This window comes from Equus quagga, chromosome 4, assembly GCF_021613505.1.
Source record: "Equus quagga isolate Etosha38 chromosome 4, UCLA_HA_Equagga_1.0, whole genome shotgun sequence".
NCBI lineage: Eukaryota > Metazoa > Chordata > Mammalia > Perissodactyla > Equidae > Equus > Equus quagga.
Genome location: NC_060270.1, coordinates 42,172,059 through 42,195,629, shown reverse-complemented (window position 1 = coordinate 42,195,629; position 23,571 = coordinate 42,172,059).

Sequence of the window (23,571 nt, the reverse complement as noted above, 5' to 3'; positions counted from 1 at the left end):
AAAAAAGTTGAAGTATTTTCCTAAGACCAGCTAGTAAATGATAGAGCGAGAAGTAAATCCCTCAGTCTGTTCTGTTCCAAAGTTTGAACTCTTTTCATTATGGCACTTCCTTTTTTACACACTTTTATGTCCTTTATAACAAAGGGCTCTATTCAAGTCAACAAATGTAGCCAGTATGCCATGTGGGTCAAATCTCAATGAGGATACAGGAAAATACACAGGCCCCCAGCAGAAAGGATCTTGGTATGACCATGATGAGTGAGCTTGTTTGGGGTGATATTATTATGAAGTTATGTGAGTGATTTGGCTAAATTGAATTTAAAAGAGAGCTGAAGTTTGAGAGAAACAAAGAGGCACACAGAAAAAGAACATGGGCTTTCTTTGGTCCTGCTTATAATTTACAAAAGGCAATGATCCCATCAAAAGGAAAAGTAAACAAATCTGCCAGTATGTACAAGACAAACGGCAACCTGAGAATATGTGTTTCATGTGATAAGCTCTAATACACATCCCCTGACAGAGAGTAGGAATTGGGATTGGGGGAAAGGAGAGAGGTGTGTGTTTGTGTGTGTGTGTGCACGCATGTATGTGTGTGTTTATTTGCGGGGGGCGAGGAGGTGTGTGTTCTATGTGTGTTTCCAGCATGTTTACATGGTTAACAGTAAATACAAAGAGGACGTCATCTATGAAAATCATATTAGTTGAGGATTTGAAGCCAGAATCAGCTCTTCGTAAATTAAGAAACCCAATCGCGTTAATAAAAATTTCTTACATTTGTCCCAAGTTCTACAGTTTTTCAATATTCCTTCAATTTTCTCATTGCTTTTTACTCATATTTAAATTTCTTCTAAGTAATTTAACCTAAAAAATAATTTTTGACAAAGAAGCAGAAAGTAGGCAAAAAAGCTCAGAACACAAGTTCAAGAAACTTAGATTCAAGTTCTTGCTCCAGGGCTTTCTACATACGTGACCTCGGGAACTTAGCCATTCTACCCATCATTTTTATTCTTTCTAAAATGAGGTTATATTGGAGATTGGACTGGAGGTTACCTTTGGGGGAGGGGAGGGAGGGCAAAAGGGGTGATTAGGGTCACATGTGAGGGGATGCACTATAATTAGGGTTCGGGTGGTGAACATGATGTAATGTATACAGAATTCGAAATATGATGTACATCCGAAAAAATAAAAATTAAAAATATAAAATAAAATAAAAATAAATAAAATGAGGTTATTGTAACGTGTGATAGGCTCCTGATTGATTAAATAAGTGAAAAGATAATCAAACATATTAGATGGCATTTTTCTATCATACAGTACTATACAACATTAAGAAATTATTTTATTTATTATTTAAGATGAGAGACGTTAATCACGCCTAGATTAGAAATATCACTCCCTCATTCAATAAAAGGACTTAAGTGATCCTATAAATCATTCATGGGGATTTCAACTGGGTTTTCCATATCATCAGAACATTAGCCAAAAAGGCAAAAGTTAAGTTATAAAAGCAAGTCTCTTATACTGGCACAACACCTTTTAGGAATTCTTCTCCCATCCACTACCCCAAAGAAGCGGGGTGAGGTGGAACTATTTCTAACGAGATTCTTAAAATCTTTATCAAAGAGTCGTCAGAATTTCGATTTAAAAAACATGTTTAATTTTCATTCAGTCTTTAAAGTAATAGGAAAACTTTTAACTGTAAGTTAGCCACTGAAGTTCCTTAGTTTTTAAATGTCTAAATGGAATAAGCTTTGAAAGGGAGATAGCGTAGGATGATATTTAAGGCGTACGATTTAAAGGATCTCAAGAAAGCCCCAACTATCCCTCTGTCCTGACCCAAATGTTCTCTCCTATTCTACTAACTTTTTAGTGTCCAGAAGTCATGTTTCATTAAGTATTGTGCTCCACCACAGTCTTAGCATAAATCTTAGCAAAATCTCCAGGAGGGCCTCACATTACAGCTCATTTAGGGGAGCTAGAAAAAGTCAACCAGTCATTTGACAAGGGATGACAATGTATTTTTAACTTGCATTTAATTAATCATTTGGAAATACTGCCCAGAGCCCCATGTTGAAAATGACAGTAAAGCCAGACATTGGTTCTGCGGACACTAAATCCATGCCTGATCCACACTGCCCAGCATGGACATGGGACAAGGGAGTGGTGATGTGCTTGTCAAGTGCTGCTGTCCCTGTTCTGACACTCTTATCTGGCAAGTGAGAACACCTTAGCCCAGACCACCAATGGTTTGCCCAATGCCGCTTGGCCAATCTAGAGGTCAGACAAAGAAATTAAAAGCAAAGAGTATCCAGCTTTTAAAGCTGCCAATGCAGTGCTCTTCTCCTCTAATAGATTCATTCACATCACAATTTGGTTTCATTTTATTACTTTTTACCACGACTGTATGAAAAGGAACACTAAATAGTGAAAAGGAGTGAAGGAAAAAATGGTAAAACGTCTGACGTTTTGGCCAAATGGTTTTGTCTAGACTTGGTTGACCCAATGTCATTTTAACATACTTTATTTCAAAAAGAAGACAATGAAATTCTAAAATACCCTGAACCCTAAGACAGACGTGTAAACTATAGATTCCCATAGAATTTCATATCCTGAAATGATGGAGCAATTTGTGTACGTAATTTAAGTATACAGAGAAACGTCCTTATGGCATTTCCTAGACAGCTGATCTATGTGATAAGCCAGAAAATAAGTGAGAAATATTGCATGCCTCTGCTGTGCTGTCAAAAAAGAAACATATGAGAGGAAAGTGTTATGAGCAAAAGAAGGGGAATCCCTGTATCTGCATTTCATAAAAATGGCTTATTATCGATGTACACATAAAGGGCTCCTATCTACCTTCTCTGCATGATTAGGTACATTAGCTGATTTTGCAAGATAGACTCCCATGTCCCATAGATGAGAATTAATTGACTTGTCCTATTTATTTAACAATAGCCATACACTTAATCATCTACAGGCCTGACTCAGAGCTTTTATAAGTGGCACACATTTATTCTGACTAAGAAAATCACAAGTCCTCAGTTTTCAAATAGCACTTTATTTGCCTCCCAGAACCATTCCTAAGACTTGCTAGAAGGAAAAACGGGCCCCTGTGGAGATGTTTGATTCGTGTATTGTATCAACTCTGAGTAATAAGTGACACAGGAAGACAGCCTCTTTAAGTGCTTTTCTAAAGATGATGCCCCATGCTTGGCACACCCAAGCTGGGCACCGGGACAGGACAAATGTTGATGGGTCACCCCAGTACAAGTGCCTTGCTTAATGACCTGAAGGGAGCTTTTACAAGGACAAAAAGTGGATTAACTGGAAGAAAAAAAAACAAATTTTCATATGCAATATGTTACATACAATCTTTTAGCATTTAAGCATAAGCATAGCAAACGCAGCAACATGCCCAACACTAATATTTGTTAATTTGAAATGTCAGCTGAAGAACAAATCACAAATAATATCATAGCTTGGTAGGCTTTTATAGTAAAATATGGGTTTAATCCAGGTTCAGTCACTAACTAGCTGCGTGAGCATAGGGACATCGCTCAACGTCTGTGAGACTATTTTTGCCTCTCTAATACCTACCATGATAAGTAGTTATAAGTGTAGAAATAGTAGAAGTATATAATGTGAGCTCACAATAGGTGCTAAATGAATGGACATTATTGTTACCATTATGGTTGCAATAGGATGCCAGTGTTTGTGTCGTTCCTACAGGATGCGGGGCGGGGGGAGGGGTGTGCGTTGGTCTTGATAAGGCAGGATCCCTTTATTCTTTTCTTTTCTAGCTCCATGCCTCCTTGAGTTCAATGGAGTCTTTCTTGGCTTTGATCTGACACTGTTCCAGTTCAGCCTTCACAGTTAAGCAATGTTTGACTTCAACTATATAACTGCATTTCTATTTTCAAAAACGTTAGCTGTAGGTATCTTCTCAGACAAAATCTCAGTATAGATCAAAGTAGAGCTGTTCTACGAAGTCTCCTCAACCCCAACTTGCTCTCCTCAGTGTTCTCTACGACCCAGCCAGAACCCCTCGCACTTTTTGAAGTAAGTCCAGTGGTTCTCACCTAAGGTGATAGCAAACCCCCCAGGGACATTGGGAAATGTGTGTGGGCCATTATGACTGAAATGGGTGGAGACGCTTTTGGCAGTGGGCAGGGAACAGGGAAGCCAAACACCTTGCAAAGAGAGGAACACTCTCTCGCCTCAGAGAACTCTCACTCCCCAAATGCCATTGACGCCCCCAGTGAAAAACCTCGGAGCTCTATCTGCTCCTCCTTGTTCTTGCACGAGTTTGTGCATGAGGTAGATGGATCACTCTGCGCTGCCTTCCACAGAATGCCCTCTGCTCAGCTCTGCTTTAATGTGTATCTCCTTGACTTTGGCCTGGAACAAAAGTCTATCTCCTAGGTCAAGTAGCACCTGTAAGACTCTTGTAGCCTCAAAATGGTGACAGTCATAGCAGGGCCAAGCAAAAGTCTGAGGCTGAGAAAGATTATGTGTCTGTGCCAAGGTCACACACATAAGACAGAGGACCTGGATCTATTAGATTCCAAAGACTATTTTTTCACACTCCAACAAACTGCCCCTCAAGCAAGTGATACTAATCTCCATGTCATCAACAGGTACTCTATCCTAAACATTATGGAAAATGCAAAATAAAGTGAAGGCACAGTCTCTACTCTCAGGAAGCTCACAGTCTGGTTGGGGCTAGGGACTGCGATTCCAACACCAATTCTGATGTGTGGGTTTTTCCCCCAAACCAAGAAATTCTCTGAGACCAGCCAGGTGCCCTACAATTCAACTCAATTCTGACACTATCTACCTAGAGATAGCATCAAATTTCACACAAGTTCAGTCTCACGAGACTGCCTGCCCCTACTTCAGGTGCCAATCACAAGTCCAAGTTGTTACCTGTGCTTCTGACCAATGGGCTATAGACTGGAGGTTCCAATGACCCTCTCCCCTTGGGTTTGGTTAATTTGATAGAGCTGTTCACAGAACTCAGAGAAACATTTTACTTACTGGATTATCAGTTCATAATAAAAGAATACAACTCACGAACAGCCAGATGGAAGTGATGCATAGAGCAAGGTATGTGGGAAGGGGCACAGATCTTCCTGTTCTCTGAATGCCCATTCTCTCCAAATTTCTATGTGTTCATCAACCTGGAAGCTCTCCAACCCTGTCCTTTTGGGTTTTTATGGAGGCTTCATTACATAGACATGATTGATTAAGTCATTGACCATTGACAATTGAACTCAATCTCCAGCCACTCTCCTCTGAGGGGTAAGGGGGCTGTCGTACTGAAAGTTCCAATCCCCTAATCACATGATTGGTTCCCCTGGCAACCAGCCCCCATCCTTAGGTGACCTAGGGGCTTTCCAAAGTCATAGCAAAAGACATCTTGGTTCTTTCATCACTTGGGAAATTCCAAAGGTCTCAGGAGCTCTGTGCCAGAAATGGACAAAAACCAAGCATATATACTTCTTATTATAAATCACAATATCACAGGGACATAGACCTTGGAAGCACAAATGCCTGCACAGGAAAACTGCTGTGGCCCGTCAGTTCAGAGGTTGGAGAGATCAGTGAGGGCAGGAAGCATCCAGAGAACTCTAGGACAAGTTCGTATTTTTTTCTACCACAAAGATCATACTTTTTTAGTACAAGGAAAGGGTTGGATTAGAAGGTCAGCAAATTTTTTCTATAAAAGACCAGATTGTAACTATTTTAGGCTCTGTGGGCTATGCGATCTCCATAGTAACCACTCAACTCTGCCATTAAGCAGTTGAAGCATAATAACAGCCATTGATTATATGTAAGAAAACAGCCATGGCTGTGTTCCAGTAAAACTTTATTTATAAGAATAGATGGTAGGCTGAATTTGATCTGAAGGCTCTACTTTGTCAATTCTTGGATTAGACTATAGATTTAATTACAAGCCTCTTAGTCTGGCTTTCAAGGCCTTTCCAGTTGGGCTGAAATCTACATTTTTCACTATGTCTATACTCCTCAATAGGTAAAGGATATTAAGGAAGGAGTTCCACTTGAATAAAGCAGTAGAGGCAAGAATGGGAAGGTCATGACCTCCATAGAGAGAAATCAGCTTGACTAGAACAGAGAATGCTGATAAAGAGTAGAGAGAGATTGAAACATAGATTTGAGTCCAACCATGGAGTGCCTTGAGAGCTAGATTAGGGGATTTGTACCTTAACCTATAGGCAATGGAGAACGCTTTAGACATCTAAGCAGGAAAGATAGAGATTTTTATGCAATTAATATTTTTGAGGTCAAGATTTTTCTTTAAACTTTATAGAGGTCAGTAATACTATATTTGTGGTAGATGCGGAGATGCACCGCCCAGATATCCCTTCATGGGAGGAACCATTGTCCAGATGAGGAATGTTGTCTGCAGCCAGCCTTCAGCTGTCAGCTGTCAGCTCTTGCCCTTACTCAGAAAGATGCGTCACCAGAGGCCGAGCCCCTCCCAGCCAGCACACACCTGACGACTGGGTATAAAGGCCTCCCAGAGGGACACTTTTCGATGGGCAGTATTTGTTCCAATGCTCACTGCTAGATGGTCTCTCAGGATTTGTGGGCCCTGCATCATAGTTTAAACTCCTTCTTTGCCCAATGCTGCTTCTTATACCTTTCTCTCATAGGTATACATGTTGTATCCCTTATGGGTTGAATTGTGTCACCTCAAAATTCAAATGTTGAAGCCCTAACCCCCAGTACCTCAGAATATGAACTTATTTGGAAATAGAGTCATTTCTGATATAACTAGTTAAGATGGCGTCATCCCGAAGTAAGGTGGACTTTAATCCAATATGACTGATGGACTTAGAAAAGGAGAAACTTGAACACAGACACACACAGAGGGAGAATGCTATGTGACAACGAAGGCAGAAATTGGGATGATGCTGTTACAAGCCAAGGAATGCCAAAGATTGCCAGCAAACCACCAGAAGCTAGGGGAGACGCCTACAACACATCCTCCCCTCACAGCCTCAGAAGGAGCTCACTCTGCCACACCTTGATCTCGGACTTCCAGCCTCCAGAACTACAAGACGATACATTTTTATTGTCAACCACCCAGTTGGTGGTACTTCATTATGGCAGCCCTAAGAAACTGACACATACCCCAAACTCCATGTGTGTTTACTGCCAGAGAAGCCAACCTGTGACAGTATTATTTTAATAAAAAATTAACCTGAAAATATTAAACAATAATGTGGCATGCCCTGAAGCAAAGAGTAAAAAACAATCTTAAAAAAGGTTTCATATAGACTTTTACATTCATACATCAAGTATAAAACCTTCAAATTATTTTTATTTACATAATAGAAGGTTTGCATGTGTGTGTGTGCTTTTTTTTAAAGAAAATAAGTAAAACAGAAAACAGGGGCTGGAACAGAAGTAGAAAAGCAGCAGCAAAAATGTGGGAGGATTATCAGCAGCATAATAACAATATTTTCCTAAAATATCAAAAATGTGGGTTAATTTGGTAACAGGAAATTGCTGATCATGCTGAGTATCCGTAATGTAGAGAGAAAGTAAATGTTCCAGATAATAAATTCTGCTTTGGTCTATCTTTAGATAGAAATCATTGTGTTCCAAATTGTTTAATATATTTAAATTATGAACGTTCTACTAAGCTTATTCTGCTAGAGGCAATAGCGAAAGATGCTTTCTTTGTTCTAAAAGATATCCAGATTAAACCCAATGCGGCAAACTTTTTTCCCATAACAAGAGAATGTCTTCAAAAGTTTTATCCATGGCTTGTACTTGCATTTCTATTACACGGCAGTGACAAAGTTTGTTATTACCATGGTACCCTGGTTCCGAAGGCCTGAGTTTACTCTACATCAGCCACACTGATCAAGGGTTAAAGTGGACAGAAAAGCAGGGTGTAGAGTGCAGCAAATTAAATATGACTGTCTGGACTCCATCTCAAGTCAACCTTAAATGAGCATGTGGCCTTGAGTAAGTTACTGCCTCTCCCCAAGTGTCCATTGTCTCATTTGTAAAATTGAGGGTTGAACCAGATTACTTCTAAATTTTGGTGGTTCTAAGATTTTGAAACAGAGGACAATGAGCCAGAAAAGAAAAACAAAACTTGTGCAGGATTTAGGAGAAACCCTTGTAGAGCACTGGTATACAGCTGGAAGCCATGCCCCTCTACAGCCCATCACAAGCACTCATGCTCTGGCGTGAGAAGTCCCACCCTCGGCACACACAGAGTGAACTAGACTGCTGATTTCACAATAGTCACCTCCTCTCATCCTCCTGTGATCATGTTCTCCTCTTTCAAGGGAACATAATGGAAAACACAGAATCCTTTAAATAAAATAGATCTGGACTCATGTAGTACTTTTATGATAAACAAGAGGTTCCTTTGAGAACATAAATTTTGTGAGATTTTTTATCCTTACTGAGAAAAGGAAAATAACAATGTGAATTATATATCAATAAAGAGGATTTAAAAAAACAAAGATGACAATGCCTACCATAGAGGTCACCGTGAAGAGTGGCCACAATAGGTGCAGAAAACCAGTGCTTAGGAGGGACTCAATAAATTGACAGCTACTCTCGTGATAACACCTGTTTCTGTGGGCATTTTAGAGTTTGCAATTCTTTCACTAGCAATTGCTTGTTTAATTTCTTCAACAGAATTAATGAGTCTAGAAAGCAAATAATAAAGCTAGGGAGACTTCCAAGAATTTTCCCACAGAGCACATGAAACCATGAAAGTATCTTCTTTCCCCCTCATGCCTCAGCTAATTAGGGAAATAACGAATCTTTGGTAAACACTCCTGGCATCAGATGATATTTCCAAGTATTGTACTATGCCTCCAAATGTCTGCGTAAGTTAATTATCTTCATGAATATTGGTAATTATTTGGAAAGTGTGCTCCTGAATTTACTCATAACATCACTGAGTACTCAATTAGGAGGGCAACAGTCTATTCGCACCCAAAGTGGATCTGAAATAAGTAAGTTATCTGCTATATGTGGACCCTAATCTTTTCACAGGGAAATGGGGTGGTTGGTAAGGACTGCAGGTTCATGTTAGTGAAGGATTTGGAGGTCTTTTAAAAATCATTGAGTTTTAGACCTGGAGGAAAATTTAGAAATACAGTAACTTAGTCTACTTCTCATTTTTATTGGAAGTAACTGGCACATAGAGGGGTTAAATGACTTACCCAAGGGCACAGCTTTGCAGTGATGCAACTCAGACTAAAATCTGTATGGCCTAACTTCCAAATTAGTGTCCTTTCCACATACTACCCTGCTTCATCATGACAAAATAAGACAGGAGGAAGCATTGACACATACTTCATGTTTTCGGGCCACATTGAAATCTGGATGTATAATCTTATCATATACATATTTATATTTCCTTTCTTCCTCACCTGGATCCTAGAGAAAATGAGAACAGACCGGAAGACATAGCCATGACCTAAAGAACCACATAGTATCACGGGAAAAACATGAGATTCGGCTCCAAGAGGATATAAACTTAAATGATAGCTCGTTGTAACTTTGAGCTAGTTGCTCAACCCCTATGAACCTCCACTCCCTGTGCTTCCAGTGAAATGGAGATAATACGTGTCTAGAGGGCTTAACAAGGAAGCAGAGATTTAGCAGGTGTTCAGTAAATGTCAATTATTGTTAGTTCTTTTGGTTCCCCAGCATCCACACAAGGCAATGTGAGAGGATTGAGAACATCAGATTGAGAAAAAGCTTGGACTCAGGTCTAACTGCCACCAGCTGCCTGTTAGTTAAGAGAGGCAGGCCTTGCTTTAGTCTCCGCTCCTGTCTGTAAATGGGAGCTAAGTTCTGTTATCTCCACCAGGCTGTGAGCTACTCTGGGGATACTTTTGTTTCCCTACTGCGTTTCCCAGGGGCTGACAAGAATCTCAAGTCAATCCCTGAGTGATGAAAAGAGAAGAACACGAGACAGCCTGGCCCACAGGTGAGTGGTTGAAGTTCCACATGCTCTGCTTTGGCAGCCCAGGTTCGCAGGTTCGGATCCCAGATGCGGACCTGCTTTATTCACCAACCATGTTGTGGTGGTGTCCCACATATCAAAAAGAAGTAGAGGAAGACTGGCACAGATGTTAGCTCAGAGCTAATCTTCCTCAAGCAAAAAAAAGAGGAAGATTGGAAATGGATGTTAGCTCAGGGCCAATCTTCCTCAGCAAAAAAAAAAGAGAGAGAGAGAGACAAGAACATGAGTGGGGGAGGCCTGCCTGTTCTGTCTCTCCATTCTGTCTCTGGAAGGCTTCTCCAGTAGGCGTTCTCCTAACCACCCTGAACACCCTTACTCTGAGAGGTCAGGAGCTTTATTCTCTTCACTTTGCTCTATTTCCCACACATACACCCTGCACAGAATTCCACAGCCCTCATGTGTGCAATCTCATCTGAAAAAGTCACATTTTCTCAAGAAAACAAAGAAGTTCATGTGCTTATGTAATAAAAATATCTTACTTGTTTACTCACTTCCTCCTCCGTTCCAAGACCCCATATTGCATGCCTTGGTGTGACTTGAAAAAGCTGTTCTCAACGACTCCTCCCCCTGTCATCTCTTCGTTCAAAATACAGCATGACATTGCTAACCAAAAAGACATCTGCCATCTGGCAAAGTCCTATTTTTTACTGTCAAGAAAACCAAAGTATTAATTACCTTAAAATAGTTAACACCTTCTTTTTTTGTTACTGATCTTCTTTTGTAAATTCCTCCAAAATATTATTATTTGTCAGAATCTGTGTCTGCAGGGTATTTGAAACTAAGCGAGGGTCACCCAAACACAAATGGCTGTGGATACTCCTGAAATTTAATTATGACCCAAGTGTTTAAATAAAATAAAAGCCCAAGACAGTATTTAGAGAATCAGAAAATAAATGATAAACACGGTGTTGAGATTTACATAGAATGGACTTTCTAACTTCTATGCTGCTATTAGAAAGTCTAAAGAGTGAAGATTTTCAGCTATTTTATGCTTTTCAAGAGATTTGAAAATTTATACCATGAGCACCTTCAAATATTTCTCATCCTAAAAGGTGGAATTTGTTTTTACAAATAAGGATTTGAGTTCTCCAAAACAGTCAAGAAATACTCCTAACAGGATAAACCCTACCTGCTGAAAAATTGTATCTTCAGCTCCTTCATCGTTATCATCACCCTTTATCAAGAATTTACTATGTATCTAAAACAGTTGAAGAGCTTTATATGTAGTAACATTTAATTTTGACAATAACTCTACAAAGGAGATAATGTCAACCTTTTTTCAAAAGTGGGGAAACTGAGGCACAGAACAGATCGTTTCCTGGTCATGAAACTAGGACATTGCAGAGCCATAATTCAGATTCTGATGAGCCTGGCTCTCATCATGACTTTATCCCTCACTCAGGTCTTGATGTCTGTGATTGACAGATAATATCTTCTAGACTCTTAAGAATTCAGCTATAAATTAAATATCCATAATTCATTTGTTAACAAAAGGAACTAATAAAATCATGAAGCCCCATGAAAATCATGACATTTTTCAACAGATAATTAAAACATGATATTAATAAACTTGTTGAGAGTCTCGGGTTTAAAAAAATTAACTAATATGTGCTTTGCAAACTCACTGCTTGGTGGGGAGGCGTCTCTAGCTCTCAGGGGCTGGAGATTTCCTGCCGCTGATGTTTGCCAACACACCAGTCGGTCTGCTTAGGAACACGTTGACAACATTAAAGACAGCTGAAGGTACTCATGGAAAGATAAATATTAAAAATGAGCTGGAGGAAAGGAGGGAGTTTTGTTTTGTTTTAACACATGTCATTAGGCAAACAAATGATGCAGTTTCCTGTTGCTCTGTTTGTTTCTGAAACAAAAATGGTGGTAGATGGAGGGAATCACGTCCCAGAGATCAGCAGCTTCAGAGTCAGGAACAGATCATTAAAATCCTCAACAGGCATCAAATGCTTCACTCAAAGGACAGAAACAGAACAGACAACGCTAGGGTAAAGATTTTTTGCTTCCTTCTGATCAAACTTACCATGAGAAAAGAGATTTACAGAATCAAAAAGACACATTTGTGGATTGCAGCCTTGAAAAATACAAGCGCCGGCTTCACGTTGCTCCTCAGTATTAAACGAATATGTGACAATATGAAAACGTCATCATTCATTAAACTTTTGGATTATTTCAACAAAGGAAGCCTCTTGTAAGTTGTTGAAGGTGGAATTAGGGTACTTCAGGCTGATTCTGGTCACAGACCCTCTAGCATCTAGTCCAAGGCAAAGGATAGTAAATGCTAGAGGTTAGCATGAGGTAATAAAGGACCCTAAAGTTGAAAGGGACTTAGTCTAGCTCTTCTCCTGTCGATGAGCACACGAAAGGCTATGCCTAGTTGTTACTGGGAAAAACTTCCTCATTATAGCTTCATTCTAACCTATTCACATAGATCTTGTACTTATATACTTACCTTCATTCATTCCTTCAATTAATCATTCATTAAATATTTATTGAGCAGCACCACGTGCCAGGGACCCTTCTGGGTAATGAGAATACAAAGATGAACAAGATTTTATCCGTACCTTCAAGCAGCTCACATTCTAATTCTATCCAGTGTGATTAATGAGCCTTTAACAGGAGAATGTACAAGATGCAGCGGAGACAAGCACAAAGGATGTAACTCTCCCCAGGAAGGTCAAAAAGGGCTTCACACAGGAGTGAGGCTTCAGCTGAGACCTGAAGGATGAGGAGCCGCTCAGCAGGCAGACGAAAGGGAACAGGGCTGTCTGGGAAGAGAGTGAGCTTAGACAAGATAGGTGGTGCAAGGCACAGAACCTTTATGAGTAGTAAACTGATGGAATTACTTAGACAAAAGATGATAGGGGTTGAAAATCAGGATGTCCTTAAAATATTTTGAAAACTTTCTAAACAAGTGACAAATAATTTTTTATAAATGGGATTAAGACTGGTGGGGGTCTAGCATTCACCTTTTAGATAACTGCACGCTCCTGCATCAAATTCATCTCCGTGGCTCCCATCAGAAAGAGTAAAAGCCATCTTAACCCTCTGCAAAAGTAATCAGGGTAAGTGTCCTAAGTAAATATTTATAGGTATTTAATCAGAGACAGAATCCTGAGCCGAGAAGACCCCGGGGCTCCCCATGCTAGTCATCCAAAAGCCTGTCCTGTTCTCCCTCTAAGAGGAGTTGCACCTTCGGGTTTGCTCCATGCCACCTTCCTGTCATGCCCTGCTGCACTCAGCTCGCCTTCTAGCTGCAGTGCCGCATTGCTGACTCACAGGCAATCTGATAACTACCCAGAACCTCACTCCCTCTTTCTGCCTCCTCACACACAGGTCCTTCCCCCCATAAATATGGGCACATTTGGGCCTTCTCCCCATCCTGTGTCTACCTCTGCTCCTCGTGAGACAGAACTTTATTGCATCTGTTCCTGATCTCTTTTCTTAATCACCAAGGTCACTTTGAATTCTGAATCTATCTTTTATCAAAGCAATAGAATCCAGTTTATACAATCTTGTCATCGGTACATTTGAATAACTTAATAATCTCATCGAGCTCTTTACTGTGTCGTTGACTGAAATGTGACTTACCCTGGTCCCAAGACTTCTTCCTACTGAGCATCTCTTGTTACGTCCCTGGGCTACCATTTATTTTGAGGGACCATTTCTCTGGTTATATTTCCAACCAGATGTTAGAAACATATCTGGGAAATGTGCATGTTCTTAGCTATATTTCCATAAGTGTTGATATTGTGTTACAAAGATAAATTTAAAAACATGACCAAGGTCAAAGGGAATGACATCTACAGGAAGCAAAACTGTCCTCCTGCCCTATATGAGATTAGGTTTTTCTCACAGAGCTTGATCTTGATCAGCAATAACTATAATGCTAACCAGCATTTGTATGGTGCTTTAGAGTGTTAAAAGGACTTTTACATAACTGAAGCTAACAGCAACTCTGTGAGGTAGGTATTATAAGCCCCATTTAATAAATGAGAAACTTGAAGCACACAGAAGTTGAGGGGCTTGCCCTGACTTGCGTGAACAAAGGTCAGAAGTCAGATTTGAAGGCAGGTTCTCATAGGCCAAATCCATATCAATTCCATGGTTCTGGAAAAATGAATTTTATAATAGTTTCCTTGGTTAAAAAGTTAGGGTTACAGCCTGTAATTTCCCATTTAAATCACACTTGTTTCCAGACTTCTATTAATTCTCATTAATTGAGCTAACACCCCATCGACAGCAGGCAACCATTTTAGTGTCCTGGAATGTAAGTCAGCACAGCTTTTTTGAGACAAGAAACATAACCAGAGAATGATCTTTGAAAATAAATGCTAGCCCAGGGATCTGACAAGTGATGTTCAGTAGAATGAAGTCTTGTGACCAGGGTAAGTAATGTTTGAATCAATAACATCTCAAAGAGTTCAGTGAAGAGATCTATAACATTTTTACAAATCTTTCTTTGAGCTTATCTTTACTCCATTGTTGTTTCTACCCTGCCGTCTGCTCTGTCTGCCCCTTTTCAAAGAACTGGTCTGTATTGTTTTATCATGTTCGCTTTTTGGTATGTTGGTCCTAAAACACCAAGGAATTAGGACTGAAAAAAGCCAATACAGGAACGAGATCAAAGTCTGTGGAATTTTTTAAAAAGCACTATTATAGAGCTTGGATCCTTTTTTAAGATGAAAGAAACAAATTAGCCCCCAGTACTTTGATAGGTGTAGCTTGTTGGCATAAAATTTATTTAAGGTCATAGTGAAAACAAATGTCTGCCCTAGGTGATGAAGAAAGCAGCTGAGGGACTGGACAAAGGCCCTGTGTACCAAATTTTCCAGAATAGAGGTAGATAATTCAGTCTCTAAGCTGTTTTTGATTACCCCCAAAAAAGAACACCAGTAATAATGATCAGAAAGAAGGCTTTGGAGGAATTAGCAAAGAAAAGGTAGTGATTGTGGAACTCCCAAATGAAAGTAAAATTTGAAGTTTTCTAAGTCATTCTAGGCTCTGTCAGAGAGATAGTATTTGATCAGTAATCCATCACTTAGTAAATGGAAGGCCAGCAGGCATCAATGGAACTCAGCAGAATATGCAGAGGGAGGAGACGCTGAAGCAACTTCCCAGTAGCCACATGGGTCCATTTGAAGCCAAGTGAATTCTGTGACCTCATATCAAGGAGGCCAAGAGTGAGAAAATCCTTTGGAACTACTCAATAAAGCTCTTATATAGACAGCCTGATTCGGTCGGATGCCTCCTGCATATATGAATACAAGGAGTCCCATTTAGTCTCAGAAAAGAACTAGAGAGAGAGTCAGCAGCCAGTTTTGCAAAAGGATGCTCCAATTATTTATTTGCCTTTCAGTTTTTGTAATCTGCCATATTTCCATCCTTGAGGCATTACTAATGCCTTGATAAGGCCCACAAGGCAAATCACTTTCATCATCTCTTTTAGAGTACTGAATACAGTTTGTGTGACAAATCATTTTTTAAATGGTATTTAAGTGTAAAAAATTAAAAATATCATATGACCTATGGAAGTACACTGACTATGTTAAAATGAGCAGATGCATCTTTAACAACTTTCTTCTGCATATTGCTTTACATTTTATCAAATGCCCTCTTCTGCGGCTCTCACAACACTTTCATGAGGTGGCCATGCCGTCTGAGTTTCTCTATATTACAGATGGGAGAGCTGCATGTACACAACTTTTCCAAGGAGACGTAGTTCAAACATGGCAACCCTGAGACTGAATCCCAGATTTTCCAACCACAAATCCAGTGCTCTTGCCTCTAAACCAGGCTTCTAAAGAAGTATTACTGGAAATTTCTTATTAGGATATTCCCTACCACTGCTTTCCTGTGTTTTTTAAGGACTCACCAGGGTGGGGGTGGAGAGTTGAAACTCTGGCAGCTGATCAGTCAGGCTGTATATCTTTACCGGGCACCTGCTAATTTCTAAGCAGTTGCTAATTGTGCTAATAAGTAAAGTTACAAAGTAAAAGCCATATCTAACCCAATTTCATCCCTCAGTAAAAGAGATGCAAACAGATACAATAAAATGGGTCACTTTTAAAATACGACATGAGTAGAAGAGGAAATCCTAACTCATTCTGGCTGGAGTCAGGCAAGACTTCCCTGAGAACATGGTACTTGAAAAGAGCTTCGAAGATAGAGGAATATCTTTGTACTCCTTTATAACCTGCACAAAGGTTGTTGATTTCCATCTGGTACACTTTACATACCGAAATAAACTGGACAACAGAGTGTAAATTACATAGATTATTAAAAATTTTGCAAGTTGAATTGGGAGAAAGCAATTAAACCTAAGCTAATAACTGCAAAGCATATTAGCGATTTCTCATTCCCCCTGGAGAAGTAACAGCTGGAGCAGATGTTTTGAGGAATGGTCGGTCAAGCCATCAACAGTTCAATAAGTAATGGCCAGACAAATTAAGGGGATAGCAGAGTCATGCTTATAGGAGAACAAGAAAATCCTGCACACCTGAGCTGAGTAAGGATGGCAGATGGCAGAAGCTAGGATGGAAGACAAAAAAAAACTACAGTAAGTGGCAAATTCTAGCAGCTGTAGAATCAAGTTCACCTAGTGAACTCCTCTGAATTCATTCAGGGTCAATTTCCCCCTAGACAAACCCAGGAATTGCAGTTAAAATACTAAAGTGCATACTCTACAAGCAGTGGTTGTCAAAATGTCCAGTGAGTCGTCAGCCAAGGAAAGCACCCTAGCAGGACGCTAGAGGATTTCTATGAAACACCATCTGCAAGGTAAAGACTTCTTCTGGGTCACTGAACAGAGCTTCTGAAACATCTCTTCTGCCCCTACCCTCACCCCCATACTGTCAGCACACAATGGTGAGAACAAAGGAAAACACAAATAATTTAGCAGATACGGATACGCTTGGCAGTTCGTGAAGCAGAAGGCAAGTACAACGCGTTAACAGCATCGTTTGCCAAATATGCACGTGGGTCATAAAACCAAAGAGAATTCATCTACCTGCAAAGAGACAGGCTTTGTCATCATCTTAAGTGGACCTCTCAGCAGGAAGTCACCCCATCACGATTACTAGGGAAAAGAAAACCTAACGAAGCAAGGCAACAGAGGCTATAGTATTCATGGATTTGCTCGTCTCTTCATACGTGAGGAAATGTATACATACATTTCTTCAGTTAACGTTCATTGCTCGTGTTCTATGTGTCAAGCACAGTACTAGACACCGAGTGTACAAAGGAAAACAGGACCCCATCGCTGTGTTCAAGCAGCCTTTCTCAAGAGAGATATTGGAGAAATACATGGGCATTTGTGGGAAGGTCGGAGCTGAGCATCAAAATGAGATGAAAATGAGAGAAGTGGGAGGAGCAGGCACAGACGCAAAAGAAGGCAGCATGGACAAAAGCAAAGAGGGATGAAACCACATCAAGTGTGGGGGGAACTAGATCTGGATGGATAGTGACCCACATGCAAGTTAGGTGAAGAAAATGAAGCTACAAAAGGTAGGCAAGAGCCACACAAGAATGGTTTCATATGTCAAGAAGCTTGAACTTTTTAAATAGGCCAATGAGAAACCAATAAAGAATTTTAAATTGAGGATCCCTAATTTCTTATTTTAATTGAAATGACTTTGGAGTTTCACATTTAGGATATTTGCTCTTGGATTTTGATAAATAGTCTTTATTATATTTAAGCAGTTTTCTTCTTTTTCTATTTTACTGTACTTAGAATTTTTCTTTTTTTTTTTTTTTTTTGAGGAAGATTAGCCCTGAGCTAACTGCTGCCAATCCTCCTCTTTTTTGCTGAGAAAGGCTGGCCCTGAGCTAACATCCGGGCCCATCTTCGTCTACTTTATATGTGGGACGCCTGCCACAGCATGGCTTGCCAAGCAGTGCCATGTCTGCACCCAGGATCCGAACCAGTGAACACCGGGCTGCCAAAGCGGAACGTGCGCACTTAACCACTGCACCACTGGGCCGCCCCTAGAATTTTATTAGGACTGGCTGTTGACTTTTATCAAATGCCTTTCAACATCTTTCCATAAGATTACATGGCTTTTCTTGTTGAATTTGTTGAAGGCTTATGTTGAGAGATTGATGAGTCTTTCATTTCTTGAATAAATCCTCCTTTGTCACAAAATACTATATTTTGATACATTGATAAATTCTAATATTTTATTTAGAATCATCGAATCCGTATTTATCAATGATCCTGATCATTCTTTCCCTCTCTAAACAGTTTTTGTTTCTTTTTTTTTCAGAAATAATTTTATCCCGGTTTAGTACTAAGTTATATTGACTATATCAAATCCAATTGAGTGATGTACTTGTTTTTCTCTAATCGGAATTAGAAACAGCTTTAGAATGACTTGTCCTCTAAGGTTTAGATACAATTTCAGCTGTGAACACATTTTTTTTAGGCTTTCTACACATCTGGATATCCAGTCTCTGATGTGATCTCTTCTATGAGGATTAGTTTATCAAAATTTTTGTGTTATATTTGAGCCCACTTTATTGACATATTTCCCCAGCAAATCATCCATTTCATCTAAGTTTTCAAACATTTTCTTTCCTTATGATTATTTTAACCTTCTATATTTACAGTTATAGCTTCTTCATTTATATGTTGCCTATTTTCACATGCTATGTTTTCCTTAATCAATGCTCATAATAGGTTAATCTATTCCACAGGTTAAGATTTTAAATTTACCTTTTTTTCCGTTTCTTATTTTCTATTTTACTAATTTCTGCTTTTATCTTTGTTAGTTTCTGCTTCTTGCTTTTTAAAATTGCTTCTCTTATTTCTTCAGATGCATACGATTTTCTTTTTCATTTTTCTCCTTTAATAGAAAAGGCATTTAACGCTGTACATTTTCAGAGTAGCAGGTTACAGCATAAGGGGTCTTCCTTTGTAGTTTTCTACATAAGTAATCATTTCTATTTGACTTCCCCTTGACCCAGCGGTAATTCAAGAGTGGGGTTTTTGGTGTTGATTTCTGAGAACCTTTTTTTTGGTCACTTGTGTATATTTTGTTTCTAACTTTGTTAGTAATTGATAGAAGAATGTGGCTCATAAAATTCTAACTTTTAAGAATTTTTAAGATTTTTCTTTATAGCTAAGTACTTTATTATTATTACTTTTATCTTATAATTTTATTCCCTATTTGAAAGATGCAAGCCTTTTAAAAATACTTATTGATCTAAGGCTGCCTGGTGACTCAGCAGTTAAGTTCACACATTCCGCTTCAGCGGCCGGGGGTTCACCAGCTCGGATCCTGAGTGTGGCCCTACGCACCCCTTGCCAAGCCATGCTGTAGCAGGCGTCCCACATGCAAAGTAGAGGAAGATGGGCATGAATGTTAGCTCAGGGCCAGTCTTACTCAACAAAAAGAGGAGGATTGATGGCAGATGTTAGCTCCGGGCTAATCTTCCTCAAAAAAAAATTTTTTTTAAAAACTTGTTGATATATGATACTGTTCAGTTCTTCTATAATTTTACTTATGCTTTTGTATAGTCAATGTGTCCATTTCTTAGAGAGCACTGTCACTTGCTTAAAATAATGTCACCTGTTATAATATTTAAAAGTTCTCCTCTGGATTTCTAACAGTTTTTGCTTCATGTACTTGCTGTTCTATATTTTTTATTTGTTGGGCAAGTGAATATAAGTTTCTGACTATTATAGCTTTTCAAGAAATTATCATTTTATCATTATATAATGTTTCTTTTTATCCTCTATAATGCCTTTAAATCTAAATATATTGACTTCCATGAATACTGCAACCCCTACATTCTCTTAGCTATTTTCTTTGTACCTTTTTCTACCTCATCATGTTCAAACTTTCTTTATCACTTTGATTTTATTTTTCCATAAATAGTATACACGAGTCGAATTTGTTTTCCAGCCAATCTGACAATTTCAGTCTTTTAAAGGGAAAATTGTGTCTGTCTATTTACAAGTAATGAAATAACCAGTGTGATTAATTTTATGTCTTCCTTTCCACTTTATCTTAATTATTTACTTATGTTATTGTTCCTTCTTTTTTCTTTTTCTTATTTTTGCTAATTTAATCATGCTGTTATCCAGTGTGGTGGATATTTTTGAATTTTGTTAATTTGGGACTTTACTGTGCTATTCCATTCCATCCATGATTATCTTTTCTTTCCCCACACTCACTCCTTTTAAGCACTAAATATTTTCCCACCAGAACACTCTGTCTCCACAACCAAGACTATATTTCTCATTGCTTGTCCCTTCCCCTGTCCTCCATGATATGAGATTTAAAATATTTGGTCCCCTCCTCCTTTTTCCAAGAAGGAGTCCTTTGTAATGCTTTTACTTATCCTCTCCCAATCTGTTCCAGGCTTTTCTCAGGATTTCTTTTTCAGCATGACCACTCTGCTTCAAGTGTCCTTTTGTTGTTAGTGCCATCAAGTCAATTGAGACTCCTAGAGACCCAGTGTACAGCAGAGCAGAACCCTACCTGGTCTTTTTGCGCCATCCTCTCACTTTCCAGAGCTATATTAGACAATACTCGGCTGCTATTCATAGGGTTTTCATGGCCAATTTTTTCAGAAGTGTGTGGCCAGGTCCTTCTTCCTAGATTTTCTTAGTTTGGAAGCTCCACTGAGACCTGTCCACCATGGGTGACCCTGCTGATATTTGAAATACCAGTGGCATAGCTTTCAGTAACACTCAGCTACCACACTATGACAACTGACAGATGGATGGGGAGGTTCCCTGACCCAGAAAGGAACTTGGGCCGTGGTGGTGAGAGCGCTGAATCTTTAACCACGAGGTTTTACCACGTGGGAGGGCTGGCTTCAAGTGTTCTTACAGAGCGCCTTTTCAGGATATTGCCAGTCAGCCTTTCCCTATCCAATTGTTTGTGTATGTCTGGGCAAGTGTGAATGTGTAAATCAAGTGTCGTTGCTTATCATGTCTTCTCTTCTCTTGTCCTCATTGGTTGGTTGGTTCTTTCCCTAAATATTCATTTAGTAAGCAAAGATCTATGCAGGACATGATTTCAAGACAATGATGAGAAAATACTGTAAGTTCTTCCCACAGCAGTTTTTGGGGAAAACAATTTCTTAGTACTCTTTAAAAACTGTTGCCTCCTTTTCAACTTTTCTTTCTACTCCTCTAATACCTGTTTGATTTTCTGGGTTAAATCTCCTAGCCTCTTATCTTTTTCTTACTCTTTATATTTTTGCTCTGTGCTTTAAAATATATCTTGCGCTTGATCTTCCATCTTAGCAGTAATCAGCCCAGCCTCTTCAATATCCAATAAAATAGTTTAGCTGGAAAATCTGCATGTAGTGTTCTGTGTGTGTGTGTGTGTGTGTGTGTATGCGTTTTGTCATTTGTCTACTCTGGCAGCACTATTTTGCCGGTTGTTATTTAGTTTGTTTGGAAATATCTTTTTCTCTCTAACTGCTAAATCCCCTTAGGGGTTTGTTACTTTCTTTGTTGGCTGATCAGGGCATCCGTACGATCCTTGGAGAATCCAAGTAATGGCACTCCTGGGCATGTGATCTTTACTCTCAGGGGCCCTTGGTGCAGAAGTAGGCAGAGTGTCAGTCCCCTCGTTGGCACCTGAAAGAAGCCTCCTTGCTTTCAGATACCTTAGTATTCTCCCAGGCTCAGGGGCAGGGAAGAATCAACCCTCATGTTTTGCTGTTTCTCTCTTTCTTAGATTCTATAAAAAAATATTCCAATAAGGAGCTTCCCTAGGAATTCGTACATCCTATGAGTCAAACCTTCCAGGACATGCTATTGTCTTGTCCTCACCCTATCACTTTCAGAAGTCAGTTTCTAAGAATTTAACCATGCCTTGGAGTTTTCTCCACAGGACATCCAACAGAACTTAAGGCCATACCAGCCCAGAGCCATCAGTTAATTGGAGAAAGAAATAGAGCAGAAGGGAGCTGCATTCAGCTTACTATAGTCTTAGAATCTCCTCCTTGTCTATCCATGTTTGCATTTGCTATTGTTTTTGTCAAATGCATCACTTGCTAAATATTACTTTATCATTTATTTTACCATCAAGTAATTTCCAAATTATTATCATCATTGTCATTAATAATGAAGTACCAAATAAAATGAGCAATTATTAATATGCAAGTTGCCGTGACAATGTAAGGGAAAGCGAAGGGTTAATCTCAGTCTTTTTAAAACACAAATTTAGCAGCATTGTTGTTGCCTGTGCTGCCTCTTCTTGGTTGAGACATGCGAGGCTGCCACATGTGGCCGTGAATGCTTTCTACTCTACAATTCTGGGGCTACCATTCATTTAGTAGACTTCATAGTGTTTTCTACTTATTGCGACAATTTTCTAGCAGGTGTTCATAAATATCCTGATGAAAGGGTAGTTTTTTTTTCTAATTTTCACAAGCTGCCATCTGGCCATGTCCATAGTTAAGATCTCACCAAATTATCTTCTATTCCATGAGCTTCATCCTCCAAAGGAAATGGAAAAGATAACTTTTTGAACTCAAAGATAATGTCAAGCTGTTTTGAACGGTTTGCTTAATTTTATAATGCGATGCATTATAATAAATCTAACCAAGACTTTTTCTTTTCAGTTGGCAAAATTCTAGGAACTTTTTCTTCAAAAATCGTATGATTGGTTTTTAAATTTCCCTGCAGAAGTGATGGCTTCATGGAATATTTATCCTCTGTTTTCTTGTGCAAGAAAAAGGGCCATTTTCCATCTCCATAACAATAGATCCATATTTTCAATCAACACGGGTGCATTCTACACTTTTTTGATTGACAGCTGCTTCCCATTACATGCTTACTAGACATAGTTGGGTCACGCTATCAACTTGGTTACTATCAAGTGCTTTGTGGGGAGCTTTAAGGATGTCAGTTCTGACATGCCTCAATGATTTCAGGTTATTCTGAATTTCCTTCATTGTCTTGCATATTTTCTGATATTTCAAGCTTGCTTAAAAAGACCTTACTGTTTTTAACTATCAGCCAGTGATCCTAGTTGAAAACATAATTTTAGAATTAGTATACTTTAAAAAAATAAATTATGAATGGCACTAAAACCACACACACACACACAATTTAAATTACTTCACTGACAGGAATTAAATAAAACACAGACTCGTGTAAATTACATTACAGTGAGTAAGTACAGTTTTGGCAGGATGTTGATCTGATTTGTGTAGGGGAGATTTTTCTGTGTGTGACATCCAAAAATCACCGAATCTTAGAGAAGTAACCAACTTCTTTGTCATAAAACAAGCAACATAGATCTCCTCTAACTTGCCAAGAAATCAGTTGCTCCCACTTTTCTGTATTAGCATCACCCGTTCTGAGGACATGTTCTCTCTTCATTTTGACAAATGCCACAAGAGTTCCCTGAAGACAAAGAAAGTTCCAGATTTCCAAGGATTTCCAGTTCATAAAAATATTCTGTTTGTTGAGCTTATCTGAAAAATTCCAGGCTAAGTGATGTGGGAAAAGCAAATCTGTTGAATTATGCTTGTGCTAAAAACTTTACAGAACACAGAAAGCC